This window comes from Rana temporaria, chromosome 7 (assembly GCF_905171775.1).
Source record: "Rana temporaria chromosome 7, aRanTem1.1, whole genome shotgun sequence".
NCBI classification, from domain to species: domain Eukaryota; kingdom Metazoa; phylum Chordata; class Amphibia; order Anura; family Ranidae; genus Rana; species Rana temporaria.
The window spans coordinates 170,614,649-170,627,729 of record NC_053495.1 but is presented as its reverse complement, the minus strand read 5'-3'; positions in this window follow the sequence as shown (position 1 = coordinate 170,627,729).

Sequence of the window (13,081 nt, the reverse complement as noted above, 5' to 3'; positions counted from 1 at the left end):
ACCGTGTTTATTCACTTCCATGTTTATTTTATTTCCTCATAAGGATTCTGCTGCATAGTGTTAACCGTTTCCAGACCACCCACCTTCACAGTTCAGACTGTACACTGCTTGTAGAGTTCACCCCGCCCAATTGGTGGGACTTATTGATCACTGTTTTGTTTCGCTTTTTTGTTTATTGTTTTTTGTTTTTTTGCCCTATCCCTCCATACCCACACAGCGCAGTTATTATCACTTATCTCACCAGTGCCTCCTCTGTTTGCCTTTGCAAAGCATCAGTGCCAAACTCTTCTCCACAGAGTGCAGGCCCCCACTTTGATGAGCATCAGTGCCCCCTCTCCACAGAATTCCAGTGCTCGGCTCCCCTGTACTTTCGAAGAGCATCAGTGCCCCCTCTCCTCCACAGAGTACCAGTGCCTCCCCCTCTCCCTTTGAAAAGCATTAGTACCCCTCTCTCCTCCACAGGGTACCAGTGCCGTCCTTCCCCTTTGAAGAGCTTCAGTGCCCTACTCACACTCCACAGAGTACCTATGCTCGTCTTTTTCCTCCACAGAGTCCTCTCCTTTCCACTACTGGGGCATTTTTTTCTCTAGTTAACCACCAACTCCAAGCATTTTCTCCTGCTGATCACAGACTCCAGGCATTTTTTCTCTCCCATTAATCACCAACACCAAGCATCTCCTCACACTGACCACTGACACTGGCTTTTTTTCCTTCCGCTTACCACCAATAATGGGTAGTTTTCATCCCCCTAACCACCAACACTGGACATTGGGTATTTTTTCTTCCCACTGACCACTGATGCCAGACATTTTCCCACTGACACCTTCAATGCTGGGCACTACGTTCTCCTGCTGACCCCTCATGCCAGCCATTTTTTTTTATCCCACTGACACTGGCAATCTTTTTTTTTGCTTACCGTGTTTCCCCGAAAATAAGCCCGGGTCTTATATTAATTTTGGCAACAAAAGACCCAATAGGGCTTATTTTCGGGGTAGGTCTTAATATATTCTCTCTCTCCCTGTCTGTCAGGAATCCACAGTTTGAACAAACTTAAAATGCCCAAATTCTTTCTTTTACAGCAGTAGCACACAATACAGACTGTGTGTGCTTCTGCAATCCAACAGTGCTAAACACCTCAGCCTTCCTCCACCTCTCCCAGCCACCAGCGAGGGACCCCAACCCCCCTCCCTCTGCAATGCTCGAAGCAGGGAAGAGGGCACACCAGCATGTGAGGAAAAAAAACTTTGGCGTGTCACTGATTCAGTGACACGCCAAAGCTCTGTGAAGGGAGGGGGACCAAGCTCCCCGCAGACAGGCAGGAGAAGAGACCGGAGTATCCGTGCTGCATACCGCACACCTTGATTCCAGAGGCTCCGCACTGTGCAGTGCTTTCAATTACCCGACAAAGCTCTGTGAAGGGAGGGGGGCCAAGATCCCACGCAGACAGGCAGGAGAAGAGACCGGAGTATCCGTGCTGCATACCGCACACGTTGATTCCAGAGGCTCCGCACCGTACAGTGCTTTCAATTACCTGCCGAAGTTCTGTGAAGGGAGGGGGGGGCCAAGATCCCACGCAGACAGGCAGGAGAAGAGGAGACCAGCGGAGAGATCAGCTGAGCGCCGCTCTGCATTAAAGGGCACCTGACACCGCTACAGACACACAGCACACTGCACACCGCCGTAACAGGATTATACCGTGTTTCCTCAAAAATCACACAATCACCTCAAACTAGGGCTTATTTTCGGGGTAGGGCTTATTTTGCAGCCCTCCTGGAAAATAGCGCTAGGTCTAATTTTCGGGGTAGGTCTTATTTTCGGGGAAACACGGTACCAGTAACATAGGGTGCATTATGACACAAATACTTTAGTACTGCTGACCGCTGCACTCTATACATTGTGTTTTACATTAAAAAAAAAGCTTATAGGTGTACTTTACATACCCTTGACTAAAGGAACATTTAGGTTTATGTATGTCTATAAAAGAGCCGTGTTCTTACCGCCATCCCTGTCTGCCAGCCAAGGTGTACACATCCAGCAGCCACAGCATAAATTATCCTCCGAGTCGCATTCAGCGGGCAGTACAGGTGCCGAAAGTGCAACATTTATAGGGTTAAAACAGGAGGCGAAGAGGTAACTTATCTACTCGCCACCTGTCAAATGCTTCTGAAAATGATAAACTGCAGATCACATTTGAGAGTAGTGAGAAGCTCTACCGCTAGTGGTCTTTTAGTGGATAAAACAGGCAGTGAGGAGGTGACATATTGACTCGCCACCACCTGTCAAACGCCTACTGAAAATCAATAAACTGGGAATCGCTCTTTAGAGACAATGCATGTGTAAATGAGTCTGCAAAGAAAAGCCTGTCCCCTACCAACATGCTGCAGAGAAGGACTCTTGCTTGTTGTGTGGAAGCAGTGGTCTCTCTGAAGAAATCTGTAAAACCCCCTGCTAAGTCAGACCTGTAATTGTGCAGTCAGCGAATGTCATGCTTCCTGCTGACTGGAGAACTCAGTAGGGGCGTGTTGGACTTCTGCAGAGAGACCACTGCTTCCACACAGAAAGCAAGGGTCCTTCTCTGCAGCATGCTGGCAGGGGACAGGCTTTTCTACTCAGGATGTGGTTTCTTTCTAAAGAAAGGAACTTTTAGACTTTACAAGGGAGGGAGAACTCTGGGGACTCTGACATAAGGGATGCTCTGGGAACCCTGATCTAAAGGGCAACACTGAGGACTCTAATGTACGGAGAGGACACTGATGTAAGGGGGAACACTGTGGCCTCTGATGTAAAGGGGAACTCTTATGTAAGGGGTGCTCTGAGAACCCAGATTTGCCTTACTGTACTTACTCAGAGGCAGGAGAGAGAAGGGGGGAGACTTCAGTCACAGACAGGGAAGGATGGTGAGCTCACTCACCCCCTGGCAGTCAGCACCTCTTATCCAGATTTATCTGAGTCTGCTGGCATTTAAATTTCTGGCCCCTTCTTTCCTTTTCTGAGGAAAAGCGCCAGGGATTGGACTGTGGGCAGACACAGAGGAGTGGGGCGGGAGGAAGAGGAGCAGATTGAGCCCTCTCTCCTCTCCCATCTGTTTGTGGGTGTGGGATAATTGTCAGGTTAGTGCTAACTTTGGGCAGTGTGAGAGAGAATGTAACAGATACTATTGGCTTAGGCAACTGCAGCCATCAACCCTAATGGGAAGTCATAGTCCGGTCTAAATAATGTGTCCGGGTTGGAGGCAGTCTGAAACCCGAACGCATGATTCCAAACCCGAACTGTCCTGGTGAATCCCGGACAGGGGGCAACCCTATGCTAAACAGAGGCTCTGGAGGCAAGTGGAGATCACTGGAGTAGGGGTGTCTTCTTTGGGGTATTTCTAGCTTCCCAGGGCATCTGCCAGATGTGGTATATGCATACAAAAAAAAACAATATAGACAAATCCAAATGAACATCTCTTTTATTATTGGGCATGTGAGGCCAATGTGCCTGCTTAATGGTAAAAGGTATACCGAAAGGTGACACTGTGGGCAAGACATTGTGGGGGGGGGGGGGGTACAGGCTGCACCAGTAAATTAGTAAGGATAGGAGTCTCAGCCAGCATGAATATTACTGTCCTTCATAGGGAAAGGAGGTGAGGTGAACTCTTCCTAGAAGGGTCAGAGACAGCAATAAAACTTGACAGAAGTGTTTAATCTTACCCAGATTACCCAACTGTAGCACTACCCCCGAAGGAGCTGCTGGTTTGTTTTGGGTGGCATGCAGGGACGGACTGACCATTGAGTCACTCGGGCACTGCCCGAGGGCCCCATGCCACTAGGGGGCCCCATCAGGGTTGTCAGGCTCAGTAAAACCAGGGACAGTATGTAAAAATCTATGTTTTTTTACATCTGTCCCTGATATGTCCGAAACCGACATGCTTTTGATGTGAAAATCCCGAGATTTTAGCTGCCCCGCCTCTGTAATGCCTCCTGGCTTGGTGGCCATCTGTAAGCCCGCAGGGGCCCCATAATCTTCTATTGCCCGGGGGCCCCTAGAGTTGTCAGTCCGCCCCTGGTGGCATGTTACCTCATGGCTCCTCCGCCGTCTAGGGGTGTATTGTGCATATAGCAATAATGGAATGTCCACGACAGGTGTCTTTTTTTCTGTGCTCTTTATTACCCAGCCGGGTAAAAACAATAAAACTTGTGGTGAAGAGTAGAGATTAAGCAGAAGGAGAAATAGCAGATTCAGGCGTAATAGTAGGGAAACAGTCCTGCTTCCAACGACACTATGTCTTCTTCGCCACTCCAGCCGGAGTGGGTATAGCGTACCTGGACAGGCCTCTGTCACTGACCTGGCAGCCAGAGTATCACTCGGAACTTAGAGGAAAAGTCTCTGCCACAGACCCTCCTTAGGATTGAAATAGCGGAGATAACCCTCCTCAAAAGACTTTGGTCTGGATCCCCAGGTAGTTTGCAGGTTACCGACTGACAGGTGACCACCATCAAACCTCTCAGTACACGGTTACCTTGATCCCCAGTGGATTGTCGAGACCCTATTGGATCACCAGCCTCTTTTGGCTCTCCTCAGATGGACTCCCTACCGAACAGCTTCCTCTCACTGGGAACACGTTTGGGATCTTCTCAGGATTGGGGACCCAGTCGATTACTGGGGCCCAGCCACAGCTTTAAATGTTCTGGACCAACGTGGTCCCGGAACCAGGAACACCGCGTGGCACGCGCATCCCGGCCTGGAAGGCCATTTCGCCAAGACGCCGTGATGCAGTCACCCTAAAGGTGGGTGCCGAACTCGAAGAAGAACCCAGACCAATGGCGTCTGTCTCATACATACCCTGCCCCAGCATGCACAGCGAGTAAAACCCCTCCTGATAGGCTTCCGGGGAAAAGCACCCAAACATTGACTCCACTGCTGCCACCTGTCGTCCTGGGGTGGAAACAGCACCCCAGAAACGACAGAATGAGCCCACAGTCAGCCAAGCTGAAACAGAGACCCAAATTTGAACAAATCAGCTGAGCCAGAGCTAATTAACTCTCTGACCCCCTCTAAATTTTACTTAGCACCGGTACTTAGAAGTAACAGGCACTACACAACATTAACTACAACAAACAAAGTTTTAGCTGCCGCTGGGCTTTGCCATGCCTCCATTATCTGCTGGGGTTCCTCTGCTCTTAAACCTGTCAGGAAATAAAGTAATCAGACTTGTTTTTTTAAGGTGCATGAACTGCACAGCGAGCAGATTTTTGTCATTATGAGGAGTTGAAAGGGTCAGGTTTGTCCACGGAAAATAATTAGGAAGGTCTGTACATGGTGTTTACTTTACCGTAGATTGCACTATTTGAGAAGAGGGTGCAGTGGCTGGGTTCATTTCAGCTCATTAAACATGGTGGAAAATTATGTGCAATCAGCCTTCTACAGTTCTGCAGAAAAAATGTAACTAGCACAATGCTTAATAATAGCTATTTACTAAACACTTGAAACACAGAACAGGTGCTTCTTTATTTTCTTTTTTTTGTTGTTAAAAACTTGTGGTAGAGATGAGTTAAAGCAAATCAGTACAAGGAATGGTACCTACATTGAATGAGAAGTGTCCCTTGTACTTGTAAGCAAGTTGTTTAATCTCACCTGTGCTGCAAAAGAGGGGGAAGGCTAAGGTCCAGGGTGTCCTTTTCTGGTTACAGTTCCTGCTCTCGGCTCCTGGTACTGGGACTGCTGCATCTTGCAGTCCGCTGAAGGCACTGGGGTTTCTGGACGACATCCAAGCCATGGAGAATACTAGCATGGACTATCACCCTATTAAGGTATAACTGGGAAGCCACACAACTGTAGTTAGGATTAGGAATGTTCATACTGGACTGTTACATCAACTGTTCTAATAATATATTTCCTTCTATAAAATAAATTTTACATTACAATACCTTGGTTTTTAATGGTTTATGTCTTGTCTTATGCCTCGTACACACGACCAGTTTTCCCGTCGGGAAAACTTCCATGACAGTTTTTGGCCGTGAAAACTGCCTGTGTGTATGCTCCATGGCAGTTTTCCTGACGGGAAAACCGCTGGAAATCGCGGCAGGAAAAAAAGAGAGCTGGTTCTCTTTTTTTTCCCCACTGGGATTCAAGGCAGTTTTTAACCCGGCAGTTTCTTATGGCAAACACTGCGATGGAGCATACACACGGCCGTGATTCCCGGCCAGAGCTCTCACCGCAGTTTTCCAGACGGGAAAACCTCTGGTGTGTACAGGGGGAAAGTTACTGAGCAGGTTCTCGTTTTTTCCCCCCCTTTTTACCTCTGGGAATCCCGGTTGTGTGTACAGGGCTTTAGTGATCTTTTCACAAATACGGTGTAATTTTTTTTAAATAGCAGATAAAAATAAACATCTTTCTTCATTTTCTGACTGCTTGAATACATTTTTTGATGAAAAGTTGAAAACCACAGGCACTTGGGTACTAATCGTGATGCATCGCGGAATGGAATCTAATTGTGGACAGGATAATCGTAATCGAATTGAATCGTGAGACCAGTGAAGATGCGCACCCCTAATAGAAGAAGCCATAGAGCCCCTTCCAGCCTTGCAAATGTGGCCTGTGCATCCAAGGGGTAATGACCTCCGGTTATGAAAGGATTAAATAAAAGAGGAAGCAATTCAAATGTAAATATACCAAATTTTTATTGGGTGTTCTATGAAAGTATAATTATGGACCTAAACACATTTTTTTCCTTTTCCAACTATATATACTCTGATTAAACCAAGAGTCCTTTAGTAAAATCAATTGGCCAGAAGTGAAGATCTAGTGATTGTCTCGCCCATTCGCTGACACACTTTTGACCAAGAGATTCCAAGCCTGCCCACCACGGCAAGGTAGACTCTTCTAGGGCAGGACCTACACTAACTACACTAAGCTACGAGGGTAGCTAGTCATCATTTTTCTAATGTTGGGTGTATGTTTGTAGTATGGCCTCATCCTAAAATCTGTGTGTGTGATCTACTCTCTCCTAATTTGGTTGTGTGTGCGTGTGCATCTGTCTAAAGCATGGAGCGGTCAGTTTATGTACATCTGGACATCCTCTGTTTGTGTAGGTCAGTGCATGCCAGTCATTGTATGTTGTCCAGTGTGTGTCAGTAAATAAATGTTCAACCTGTTTTTATCTGGGCATGTGAGTGAGTGAGTAAGTAACTTGTATAGCACTGACAAATGCAAACCGAGTTGCCTCAAGGCGCTTGTATCCAGAGTCGTGCTGATCCTTTAGAAGAGATGGGTCTTCAGTTTTTTCCTAAAAACCTGATGGCTTTCTTCCATGCGAATGATCGTGGGTAGAGCATTCCAAAGCCGAGGTCCTTGGACTGAAAATCTACGTTCTCCCTTAGATTTGTAGCGGGCTGTGGGGATTTCGAGAAGGTTTTGGTTAGTTGATCGGAGCACCCGATTGGTGACGTAGGGTTTAATTTTCTCGTTTAAGTATTGCGGAGCGCTTCCTTGTGCGCATTTGTGAGTGAGGCAGAGTGTCTTGAATGTGATCCGATCCTTTACGGCTAGCCAGTGGAGGGACCTCAAGACCGGGGCGATAGATTCCCACGTTTTTTTACCTGTTACCAGTCTGGCTGCCGTGTTCTGGATGACTTGTAGACGCAAAATCTGGTATTTGGGTAGTCCTAAGTAGAGGGAGTTTGCGTAGTCGAGTCGGGAATTGATGATTGTACCAACCACTACTGCTTTATCCTCTTCCGGGATGAAGGGGGTGAGTCTACGTAGCATGCGGAGAAGGTGGCCAAACTCATCTTGCATTCTGGTAAAAAAAAAATGGTCCTTCCGATTTGAGAATAAAGGAATCACATGCTCTGTCCCATACCTCCCAACTTTTCAAAATGCAACCGCGGGACATTCATTCAATTTATTTTTCCATGCCATTAAAGTTGTTGAGGGGGGGATGGGTTTTCGGTTCAACCGTCCCCACACAGCCCCCCTGTTTTTACCTGGGCACGTAGCCAAACTCATCTTGAATGAATGAATGAATGAAAAACTTATATAGCGTGGCACATGCGAACCAAATCGCCTCTGGGCGCTTGTTGTTCCTGTCTCCTTTGATATCAAAAGAGATGAGTTTTGATCTTTCTCCTGAACGCTAAGTGATTTTCCTCCAACCGAATGCTGGTTGGTAAAGCGTTCCATAGTCTGGGACCCTGAACCGCGAATCTTCTTTCTCCCTTGGACTTGTATCTGGCTTTGGGTATTTGGAGCAGATTTTGATTGGTGGATCGCAGGACGCGATTGGAGTTGTGAGCTTTTATTTTTTTGCATAGATAATGGGGAGCCTTCCCATGGATACATCTATGCGTTAGACAGAGTGCTTTAAAAACAATTCTGTCTTTAACTGGCAACCAATGAAGGGCTCTCAGTGAAGGTGAGATTGATTCCCAGGTTTTTTTCCCAGTCACTAGTCTGGCGGCCGTATTTTGAACGACTTGTAGACGGGCGATTTGGTACTTTGGGAGACCGAGGTAAAGGGCGTTTGCATAATCCAATCTGGAGTTTACAATCGCTCCCACCACGGCCTCCCACCACGGCCGCTATGTCAAACAGGTGCATCTAATTTAGGATAATAAATGGAGTGGAGGTGGACATTTTAAAGGCAGACTAACAGGTCTTTGAGGGTCAGAATTCTAGCTGATAGACAGGTGTTCAAATACTTATTTGCAGCTGTATCATACAAATAAATAGTTAAAAAATCATAAATTGTGATTTCTGGAATTTTTTTTTTGATTATGTCTCTCACATTGGACATGCACCTACGATGACAATTTCAGACCCCTCCATGATTTCCAAGTGGGAGAACTTGCAAAATAGCACGGTGTTCAAATACTTATTTTCCTCACTGTATGTATGTATATGGGGGGGGGGGGGTGTATTATATGTATATATATGGGGGGGGGTGTATTATATGTATGTATATGGAGGGGGGGTGTATTATATATATATATATATATATATATATATATATATATATATATATATATGAGGGGGGTGTATTATATGTATATATATATATATATAAGGGGGGTGTATTATATGTATATATATATATAAGGGGGGTGTATTATATGTATGTATATATATATATATATATATGAGGGGGGGTGTATTATATGTATGTATATGGGGGGGTGTATTATATGTATGTATATATATATGGGGGGGTGTATTATATATATATATGGAGGGGGTGTATTATATGTATATATGAGGGGGGTGTATTATATGTATATATATATATATATGGGGGGGGTGTATTATATGTATGTATATGGGGGGGGTGTATTATATGTATGAATATGGGGGGGAGTGTATTATATGTATGTAGCACCCTCTACTATAGGTAGAGTTGCCACTTTTTCTTCAAGTCAATCCCGAAAACTTTAGCGGCGCACAACAATTATTATTATAGAATAAACTATACATAGATTTTGCAATTAAATAACATTTCTAATCATATGAAGTTAATCACAAGAGTTCCCCTTTACATCTGTGTGACGGTATTAGAATGATATCCCCGTCAAAGTCTTCCCTTCTCCCCATAAAGAAAATCACCCCAATATTCCACGAGGAGGGATATTCCTGGAGTCACCCAATAAGCCACACATGGGTCACGCTTACTGCTGGAACAAGACAGACTTTAATGGTTTCTTCTCAGCTTTATATAAAGTACCAGGCATTAAAGCAACAATGAGATCTCCACCCCCTCTAATCACACACTAAGGCTAATTACTACAACATTCTAGACAGGCCTATAATTATCATGTCTAATCACTGCACATTCCTTAATTAATGGCATCAAACAAAATACCTTCACACACTGAGTTTCCTAGGCAGACGTTTCGTCTCCGCATGCCGCTTGACACCTCTGAGCATCAATAGGTTTTAGACAGTTTTATCACACAATTAAAGGCCTTTCAAAAGCTAGCCTTATTTAACATATTAACAGAGAGATGAGTCACACATGAAATCACCTTCTAACACAGCATTAACCAAGCAGGGAGAATTACACTGAAGCATCCTTCACAATGGCCCTTTTTGTCCCTGCTCCGGCAACCCGGTTGGACCTTCCCTGGTCCAGTAGGGTTGACGGGTTCAGAGCTTTTAGTCCGAGGTTAACTCCGTTTGGCGTGACTGACCTCCCTTGGCAACTGCTTCCGACTCAGGTATGTCACCGGGTCGTCAGATCACACGCCGGTCAGTCCCCAAGTCTTTGTGCGATCTGCAGAGTCACCAGAAGTCAGTGTAAAGACGGCGAATGGGTCTGTGCGCCGCCGTCTAGGTGTCTTGCTATGGGAGGGGGCAGGTTATGGCTCTGAAGTGACAATCACAGGAGATTCATAAAAAGAAAAATTGATATTTGTTGGAATGCTGTAGCACTGGTGCTCAGAGTCCGGGGGGGGGGGATCAGTGCCCCATAGGGTCAGCTACCCCCTGCTCCCTCCGCAGCCGCCGGTTCTCCTCTTTGAGCTTCTCCAGCTCCATCTCCAGTTCATGGAGCCTGGGGGGGTCAGCCTGCTGTGACCTCAGGTGGTTGTTCTCCTCCTCCATGCGGCTTATTCACTCCTCCAGCTCTATGTACTCACGGATCAGCTCCTGCTTGCTCATGTCCTGCAGGCTCTCCACGTGGTCCTTCATCATCAGGAACTGGGTGGTGGTGTAAGGGGCCACCGGTGGGCCCTTGGCGAACATCTCGGCCCGCATCTGGGATGCCCGCTGCGACTCCCTCTCCTCCAGTCGCTTCTTCTCCTCCCAGGTCAGCTTGTTATACGGCTTCCAGGACCTCTTCTTCTTGGAGGGTAGCCGGCGGGGCCTCTTTCTGCCCAGCTCCCTCCAGGGCCCCTCTGGCTCATGGCTGTCGCCCATGACCAGCTGACAATGGTGTTCCCTGTTGTCCATAATAACAGATTGTACCATGAGGGCTTCGTAAGGGGTGCCCAATGGTTCTTCCCGACCCAGCTCCTGGGGATCCCAAGCCGAGTCTACACAATGGGCTGCTGCTGGTGGGCGGTACACAGGTTGAGACCAATTTGACCTGGTGTTGTCATTCAGGGGGCAATTCTGCTTGAAGTGACCCAGCTGTTTGCACCGGAAGCAGCGTTGTTCGTTGTCCTCCTGGCGTGGATAGCGAGGGCTAGATGTCACCGGTCTGTTAGGAGGTTGGTATCTAGCGGCTGGTGGGTGTGAGGGCACCGTTGGTCGTGGAGGTTGTACCTGTGGTGTGACCTGGTTCGTCTTGCGAGTATCCGCATATTCATCTGCCAACTTAGCGGCCTCTGGTAGAGTCATGGGCCTGTGATCTCTCACCCAGTCTTTGACGTCCGTCTGGATGTGATTGTAAAATTGCTCCAGGAGCATTAGTTGCAAAATGTCTTCTGCGGTGGTGGCCTGGCTGCTGTTAACCCAGTTAGAGGCCGACAGGGATAACTGGCATGCCCATTCCGCGTAAGAGTCTTTCATGGTTTTGCGTGAGTCCCTGAACTTCTGTCGGTGGGACTCTGGGGTTACTGCATAACGAGCCAGGAGCACTTCTTTAACCCGGGCGTAGCTATGGATATCCTGATCTGGCACGGTCCGGAAAGCATCAGAAGCTTTGCCTGACAGTTTGCCTGACAATATTGCAACCCACTCTCTTCTAGCTATTCGGTGCAGGTTACATTGTCGCTCAAAATCTGCCAGGTAGTTATCAATCTCACAGTCCTTTTCATCAAAAGCTTTAAAAGCGCTAAACGGAATCTTCCTTGCGTCTGCTGTGCTGTACTCACTGTTTGGAGAATGTGCGGCTGCTTGTCGGACTGCTGCCAGTTTTAACTGTAGTTCTGTGTCTCTTATTTGTTTAGCCTCCTGTAGTTCTGCGTCTCTTATTTGTTTAGCCTCCTGTAGTTCTGCGTCTCTTATTTGTTTAGCCTCCTCCGCTAACAGGTCCATCACTTTCAGCACCACATCCGCCGTTGGGTTCTGGCCGAACCATGCTAGCTTCTCTCTCATTAGCTTGTTGGCTGGTGATTCCTCTTCCTGAATCACTGGTGTCTCCATCTCTTGTACTGCTGGCGTTGCTGCAACCAAGTTCTCCTGGTCTAGCTCCATTAATTCTGCTATGATGCCCCGCTTGGTTTTGTTGCTAGCAATCCTTCCACGACTTCCAGTAGTTCTTCCAGTGTCTGCTTGGAATCCGGGTGTATAGGAGAGTAGAAGGGAAAATCCCGCTGCTGCCAACCAATTGTGACGGTATTAGAATGATATCCCCGTCAAAGTCTTCCCTTCTCCCCATAAAGAAAATCACCCCAATATTCCACGAGGAGGGCTATTCCTGGAGTCACCCAATAAGCCACACATGGGTCACGCTTACTGCTGGAACAAGACAGACTTTAATGGTTTCTTCTCAGCTTTATATACAGTACCAGGCATTAAAGCAACAATGAGATCTCCACCCCCCCTAATCACACACTAAGGCTAATTACTACAACATTCTAGACAGGCCTATAATTATCATGTCAAATCACTGCACATTCCTTAATTAATGGCATCAAACAAACCACCTTCACACACTGAGTTTCCTAGGCAGACGTTTCGTCTCCCGTGCTGCTTGACACCTCTGAGCATCAATAGGTTTTAGACAGTGTTATCACACAATTAAAGGCCTTTCAAAAGCTAGCCGTATTTAACATATTAACAGAGAGATGAGTCACACATGAAATCACCTTCTAACACAGCATTAACCAAGCAGGGAGAATTACACTGAAGCATCCTTCACAATCTGAATCCCCGGAGTTCCCTTACACTGTAAGGGGGGACTCTGCAGACTCTGATATAAGGGAGAACTCTGGGGTCTCTGACATAAGGGATGCTTTGGGAACCCTGATATAAAGGGGAACACTGAGAACTCTGATGTACGGAGAGGACTCTGATGTAAGGGGGAACACTGTGGCCTCTGGTGTAAAGGGGAACTCTGATGTAAGGGGTGCTCTGAGAACCCTGATTTACCTTAGTGTACTCACTCAGAGACAGAAGAGGGAAGGGGGAGACTTCAGTCACCGACAGGGATGGATGGTGAGCT